Source organism: Ruditapes philippinarum, unplaced genomic scaffold, assembly GCF_026571515.1.
Source record: "Ruditapes philippinarum isolate M1 unplaced genomic scaffold, ASM2657151v2 ctg340_1_1_1_1, whole genome shotgun sequence".
Classification (NCBI taxonomy): domain Eukaryota; kingdom Metazoa; phylum Mollusca; class Bivalvia; order Venerida; family Veneridae; genus Ruditapes; species Ruditapes philippinarum.
Window position 1 is genome coordinate 427354 of NW_026859220.1, and position 7711 is coordinate 435064.

Sequence of the window (7711 nt, forward strand, 5' to 3'; positions counted from 1 at the left end):
ATTCTATTTATAGATTTCATTTTTATCATTGATATTCCGGGTTTACAGGTAATTACAAAATTTACTGCTTAAGAGGTTTTTACAGACAATTACTCCATTTAGTGTACGTAAATGAAAAGTTCTGGCAATAAACCAAAATCAAAATGCTTTTAAAACTTAATTTATGTTTTTGAAATGCTACAACGAAAACGCTTCGTGATGAAAACGATTGGTGTTATTTTAAACAGCAACAGCACGGACTTAGTTAATATTAATCAGGTATATTCATTTTTAACATATATTCTTTAAAAACCATGCTTGAACGTAATTATTAATTTATTAATTGCATATGAATATACTGAGTATCAAATTACTGCTGAATTATACTGTTTAAATGATTATTACTTTACTTACATTAATGTCAAAACATTTGGCTATTAAGATAATAAAATTAAATATATAAGTAAAAATATTTTAGTATATTGAATGACTAGTGCGTTCAAAGAATGACAAATATAATTTAAATATATTCGTTTTTAGGGAGTTTCAAACTCGCCAGGTTATGAAGAGGTTGATTCCACCACAGGTAATTCATAATCTCATTATAATCTTCATCGTTCGTAAAAAGATATTTATTTCATGATCTAGACTGAATGTTAAAACTATTGTCACTAAAATTTCTTTGTTTTTTAATCTTAGTTTAATAATATTTTTATGTAAACATTTAATATACACAATATGCAACTTTACAAATATAATCATCAACTGTACATTCAAATAGGTTAACAACATTATTGAGGGCCCTTCCCTGCATGTTGTTTTCTATTTATTAGTATCTATAAACTATCACCTATTCATTGAACATTCTACTATAAACAACAGATTTTTGTTATCCACCTGTGTAGGGCACATGACATAAAATGAATAATTTTGTATTGTAGACGATGTCGAATTAGTGGTATTGCGCTTTCTGTTCTTTATACTAACGGTAATGGTAATGTTTGTGGTCGGCCTTGGCTGTTACCGTGCAAGAAATAAATGCAAGGAACCTGCTGTAATAGATGATTTATGATTGTAAACTATGGAAGAATATATACAAATATACTAAACAGAAGGAAAGAGGAATGATGTCAACAGACGTGAACATCACAATGTCCGGGTGAGGTGAATATTGATATAGAAAAGGATGAAGAGAGAGGAAGTTGTTCACATATGATAAAGTTTCAAAGAGTTATCATGCTTCAATAGCATTTCTTTGTGGTTGTACAATAACAGACATTAGATAATCCATTTCGAAAAGTGAGAATAAAAGCACATTTAATTGCTAAATATTATGATAAATCATATTACGAAAATCTATATAATATTGATTAATAAAAGGATATCTTTATATCATTTGTAAATTGAGAGGTTGATTGACTATAGTAAATAAAATGTGCACACCATTAAATGTTGTTTTTTTTTCTTTTATAACTTTTATTCCATTAAATACTTAAAAGAATATATTGCATTTAGCGGTAGTGTTAGTACATATATATCTTTCGATGCTATACCCCACATTTTCCGTCGTTAGTGCATAAAAGATAAAACAGTGTTCTACGTGTTGATATAGAAGCAATATTAAATGAGGCCTCCCGGAAATTATTTTGTTATCATAAAATGACAAGTTGTATGAAATATAACCATATTAATTGTAAGATTTTTTTTTGCAAAAGTTTATTTTAGAGTAAAGTGATATCAGCTTAAAATGATGCGGAAATAGCGCGGAAATAGCGTAGGAAAGTCCCTTAATATTGAAAATCCTGTCACACATGATCCTGTCGCACATGTTTGCCGATCATAAGTGAAAGTGTCATCATCACATGCCTCGGCGACAATGATCTGTTTTTATTTATGAATCTTTACTACATTTATTTATAGATTATATTTGCGTTTTATATTTCGCATGGTTTATAACACTCGTTACAAGTGAGTTGTAACAGATATTTGTATAGAGCGCAACAAGCTCAGATATATTAAACATATTTTCCATATACCACGACTTAAATATCAGACGTAGTGCGTTGGTACATTTGCGTTTCAAATACATTGTCTTTTCGTTCAACAAATAACGCAATATTATATAGCTACTTCCGAAACTCATATTTCTATTTTTAGAATACACATCAAATTTTGTTGTTCAGAAGGTCAAACATTTTCCTCATACTAACCTGCAAAAAATTTATATGCACTTTTCATATGACTGTTCCTATTGTTAACTTGCCATAAACACTCAATAGAATTAGTATAATAACATCGATAACACTGATGATAGAATGAGCAATAATGTTGATTATGGTGATAATAATAATAATAATAATAATAATAATAATCATAATAATAATGTTGATGATGATGATGATGATGATGATGATGATGTTGTTGATGATTATGATGATGATGATCATCATCATCATCATGATCATCATCATCATCATCATCGTCTTTGTTAACATCATTATAATCATAATTATAATGAGAATATATAATTATATTATTTTACGTCTATATAAACTGTTTATACGTAATAACCTGGATTTAAGGACATGTTTGTATTTATGTTTTCATGATTCAATGTTTTGATGACTTCATCTAGGTCAGTAGGGCAGGAATGTAAACATAGCGGAAAACCACATGGGAAATTCCAATTGATGTGGTAATGGGATTCCAAGCTATTTTAAGATATGCGTTTGTAATTGTAAATATTCATTCCGCTTGAATTGACACTTGACTTATTTTACATAGATGTAAATACTTCGGTTAGCACAATATCTTATATCACTCCCATATGAATCCTAAATTATGTTATATATGTATAGTACACCAAATATAAGTAACTCTAAGAAACGAAAATGGAATCAAACTCTGACACCTATGACCATAGACGCCAGTGAGTCAAGATTACGACAATATGTACATTAAAGTTTGTAATCGTAATCTACAAAAGAATTCAATTAATAAACCATTTATGTTTTGAAAAATTAATCATCTTTTAAAATAGATTAATAGATGTTATAGTGGAAGTGTTAATCACTGTCCAGATCCGTGATAGGGTATTTATAGAAACACTTGTAAAGGAGGAAAGTCCCGTTATTGTGTTAGTATAAAAACATAAAGCATTAGGAGATGCTATACACAATTGCAATCAACACCGAACAACAGCTCAATCGCAAATAGCAAATATGCCTGAACGTCATCGAATAGTAAAGGTAAATATATTGATTTATCTTATTTTTATGATTTAATTGAAGTATGCTTAGTAAGATAACTACGTGTTTTTATTGATTAGATATTAGTCATACTAGACATAAAATTGTTTACAAATGTACAATCTATACAGAATCCTGGTATTTCGTATAGTTAGAGATAAACATAATTAATAATTGATTGAATACGGCAGCGGAACGGGTCAATTATTATTATTTTTATTACCTAGAAGAGAAAGTGAAAATTGTTTAAAAATAATTTTTATTTTGATTTTCAGAGAATGGATTCTGGTATGGGAAACTTGGTGAACAATATTGGTAAGGCAAAACCTTAAGTGTTAATTTATTGTATGATTATTATATTTTATTGTTTTGCAAAGAACAATATACAAGAAATCGATAAATAAATGATGTTTGAGGTAGAGATAATATATAAAAATTACAACAAAGATATTTAGTCAAAATGAAATTATCATTAATGTAGACGGTACGCATTTTTTATGTTCAATTACCTGACCTACATGTTTTTCAATTTAAATTATCAATATATACTTAAGACACAGATACATCATATACAAGGATGTACGACCTTTGACACTTATGTTGTTAGTTACATCTGGTTTCAAGTAAGAGACAATTTCTTTCAACGAACTTATCATTTATTTTACAGATGAACGACTTCCTAAGGATTCAAGCGATGCAGATTGGTTAGTTCCTGTTGGAGTTTTTGTAGCAGCAATGTTGCTTATAGCTGTTGTGTTTGTTTCTGTAAAATGGTGCATCTCGCGTAACAAATACAAGTATCTCAACAGCAAGGAAATGACTGCACCTCCTGATGCACCTGTACAAGCAGTCGGAATTAGACTTTCTGTTGCTGAATAATCGCTTCTTTGTCTATCTCTATAGCATCCTATCTAAATTGATTTTCAATTATGGTCGATACCAGATGGTAACATTGGAATGATGACATATTTCCAATGAAATGATATCCGATGGCATCTCATTGGCAATTACAACCAAACGAGATTCATTGAATTAAATTGTAATGGTTTGTACAGCAGAGGAGAGAATAACTGTTAAATTGACACTGACAATTTCATTGTTTTGCTCGAAGACATGTTCAAGGGTGAAACTGTCAAACTTATTTATTTAGACGAGTATTGATGTAGATCTTTGCAAACTTCTATACGGATATGAGTCTTTTATAAATGACTTTTGTTGATGAATATTTATGGTCTTTGTTCAAAGATAAATGTTTTGTTATGTTTTATTCAGAACTTTATTTTATTACCTATACAAATCTCTTGACATGATATATATTTAGTTGTTATAGGAATCTTTGACACACAGATAATTGAAACAATGGGATGTAAATAAAGAGTATATTTAAACAATATTTTACTCTATAAATTATTCTTATTGTGTATGGTAGAGGTTTATTTGCATAAGTCATGACATGTGTAATATATTGAAATTTGTAGCTACGTTATATACATCTTATTGTTGCGTTAATTTTCTATTCCGTTATGTTACAGTAAATCCTCATTTGTTTAAGCTTATACCTTTTATACTCAATTTTAAGGGTCATATATGTTTACATTCCTTTTATACTTATAGTAGACTTGTTTACGTTTCATGTTATACTTTTTGTAATAAAACAATGTTGAAATATGACCTAAGTTCTTGTGTTGTTTTCTTTATTTAAAACTAAATAATCGCTTGTACAACAATTTTAAACGAAGTTTCATGCGCCAAAATTTAAACGTCCTTATCTTTTTCAGTTTCTTTAAATTTCAGTGCTTATATATGTACGTGTATATGAGTATATATGTTAAGGACACCAATTGTATACATTAAGTATAATATATAGCCAGTGTGTTCACAACGATTTCATCGAATCAATATAGGATCTTGATCAGGATCAATATTTATATTTGTGTTTTGTTTTTGATCTTACATTCAATATTATCTTGAAAGTGGACATAAAATGGCCTAAGTTCAGGAAATTTTAGAAATGGCGCATAATTAAAGGCTGGCATTACTAGCTATTTGCGCATATGCATTATTAACAACGTAAAATTAGGTACTACATGTTTGGAATAATTTGTAATGTATAAAGCGATACTACAAAATACTAAAATAATTGATATATCATTGAAGTATTCATTCCAATCTATAACATTCTCAAACTTTCTGTTTTATGAAATTAAGATAAATTCTTCCGAACGCACTATTTAGACGTTCAAATTGTATCGTATATATTACGAATTTAAGACAGACAAAAATATAATTATTAAGTGTAAAGCTTTACATTTCACAGCATAAAGTTAAGTTTTTGTTTAATACTGTAAATAAACATATCTTAACAGAGCTTATTGATTTCATGTTTATAAATACGCAATACGAACACCTAATTATTTGTGAAAACCAGGTTTATAGTTTCTGTTTCGTTTTACATAAGTACTATTATAGATAAACTGCGTCATGCTTTATGCAATTTTCAATAACTAAAGTCAATTCGCAAGCCAATTTATCATTTAACGTTTCAAATAGATCTGATAAGCAATACAAATAAATAATTTAAGTTCAGATATTTTCTATTAGATCTGGAGTCTTTTTCCTTATGATGGATCCTTAGCAGAATTACAAACGACCATGCTTAACCTTTTGACTATTTATTTTGAAATTTATTTCTTTTTATTAATCCATTACCCGATATACACGACCTTTAATGCCTTTTTCATCCCCCTTTGATTGTTGTCTCAAATGGTGAAAAAACCTTATTTAGGCCCCCGACACTTGTTTTTGTTTGAGAAATGTTATTTAAAAAAGTGACCACTTTTTCGGCGCGTCCCCCAACCAAAAGATACATCAGGGGGTTGCCAGAAGGGGGATGAACCCCTTCTGTTTGGGGGGGGGGGAGAAGGAGAAGGAGACGGCAGTCCTCCTCATCGCCAAGACAATTTTGGACTTGTAAGAGGCTAAAAATGACCCCAGATCGATAATAAGGTAACGTCTAACCAACGCTGAAAAGCATTTGACTCAATCCATTGAGAAGTTGCAGCACTTAGAAATCAATTTTGATGGAAAAAAATAAACGCAAATAGTGATTTTTGGCAATTTTGAGATGTCCCCTCGTTGCCATGGTAACAGGAAATTTAAACCTGGACATGTTGTTACAAAGGCAATGGTCCAGTCAACATTTGTACCAAGTGTGATTAATATTGAAGCAGTTTTTATAGTTTTATAGCAATTTGAACTTGTAACGGGAGACTTTCAATGAAAACAGCCATTTTTCACAAAATGCTCATGAAGTAATTGATTAAAAGAGAGTTATAATTACGTGAACAAATGTAAGTAAAGAAATGTGGAATATTCATACAAATATGTGTGGTATATGCATGTTTTGTTAATATAATTCACATGTGATTCACTAAATACAGTGTACGATTTAGAGACACCCACCCACCTGCTAAAAAAGGGGGAACAATCAAATACAAGCAAAACAGATCTATACATCTGCTTGAATGAATATTTGACGTAGGCAAGCATAGTTGAATACCACTAATTGGCCAATTTCATCAATGTTATTATTAAGATACATACAGTACAGAATTTGCAGACTGTAAATGTGTCAAAAGCTATTGGTTTTATAAATAGAAGTATATTTTAAAGGTTACTGTAGAAAAGCAGAAATATGTTATTAAGGAATATATCTGGCTTGAAACTCATGGGTAGTCTGTTCAATATAACCAATGTTAGTCGTCCAATGTTATGCTTTGTAACTTGTAATTTAATAGTTCGTCAAATTATATTGATCATGGTTGTCCTGGTTTTTTCCCCCACCCCGTCAACGAAGTCTAAATGCTAGCATATTAAATTTGGCACAATTTAAGGCGGAGACGAATTTAATAGAGGTGGAGCAAATGAAGTGAGTGACACTGCTTCCTCAACGGTTAAGTTTTAGAACGATCGACTATAGGCTGGTTCATTGGCACGTATTTATTAGGTAGATAAAATAAGATAATTATAAAAAGAATATGATATTCAAACATGACACTATCACTTCACTTAAACGTTTATTTTAACCCATTAAAGCTCTGTGACATGTTGTTGATCAGAACAGCTATTTGTATCAGAAAATTTGAAAACAATGTGATTTGTTAAAACAAAAAAATGCACAAACTCAAGTCTAAAATTTCCCCCATGGCTATACGGACAAATGCATATCGTGCACGCGCCGTCTAATAACTATGTTTCTATTTTGACAACATGGAATGTTATCTTGCGTCATCACAATAAAATAACGTGAATCACGCAACAAACAGTCTGAAATCTGCAATACTCAGTACGAGTTGTTGATGTATGCAAGCTAAAACGAGAAAATGATCTTATCCTATACATACTGTCCATTATATACTTCCCCAAAACAAAAAGATTGTATTCCTTTTGCTGTATTAATACAATTGTACAAATAACTTTAGACA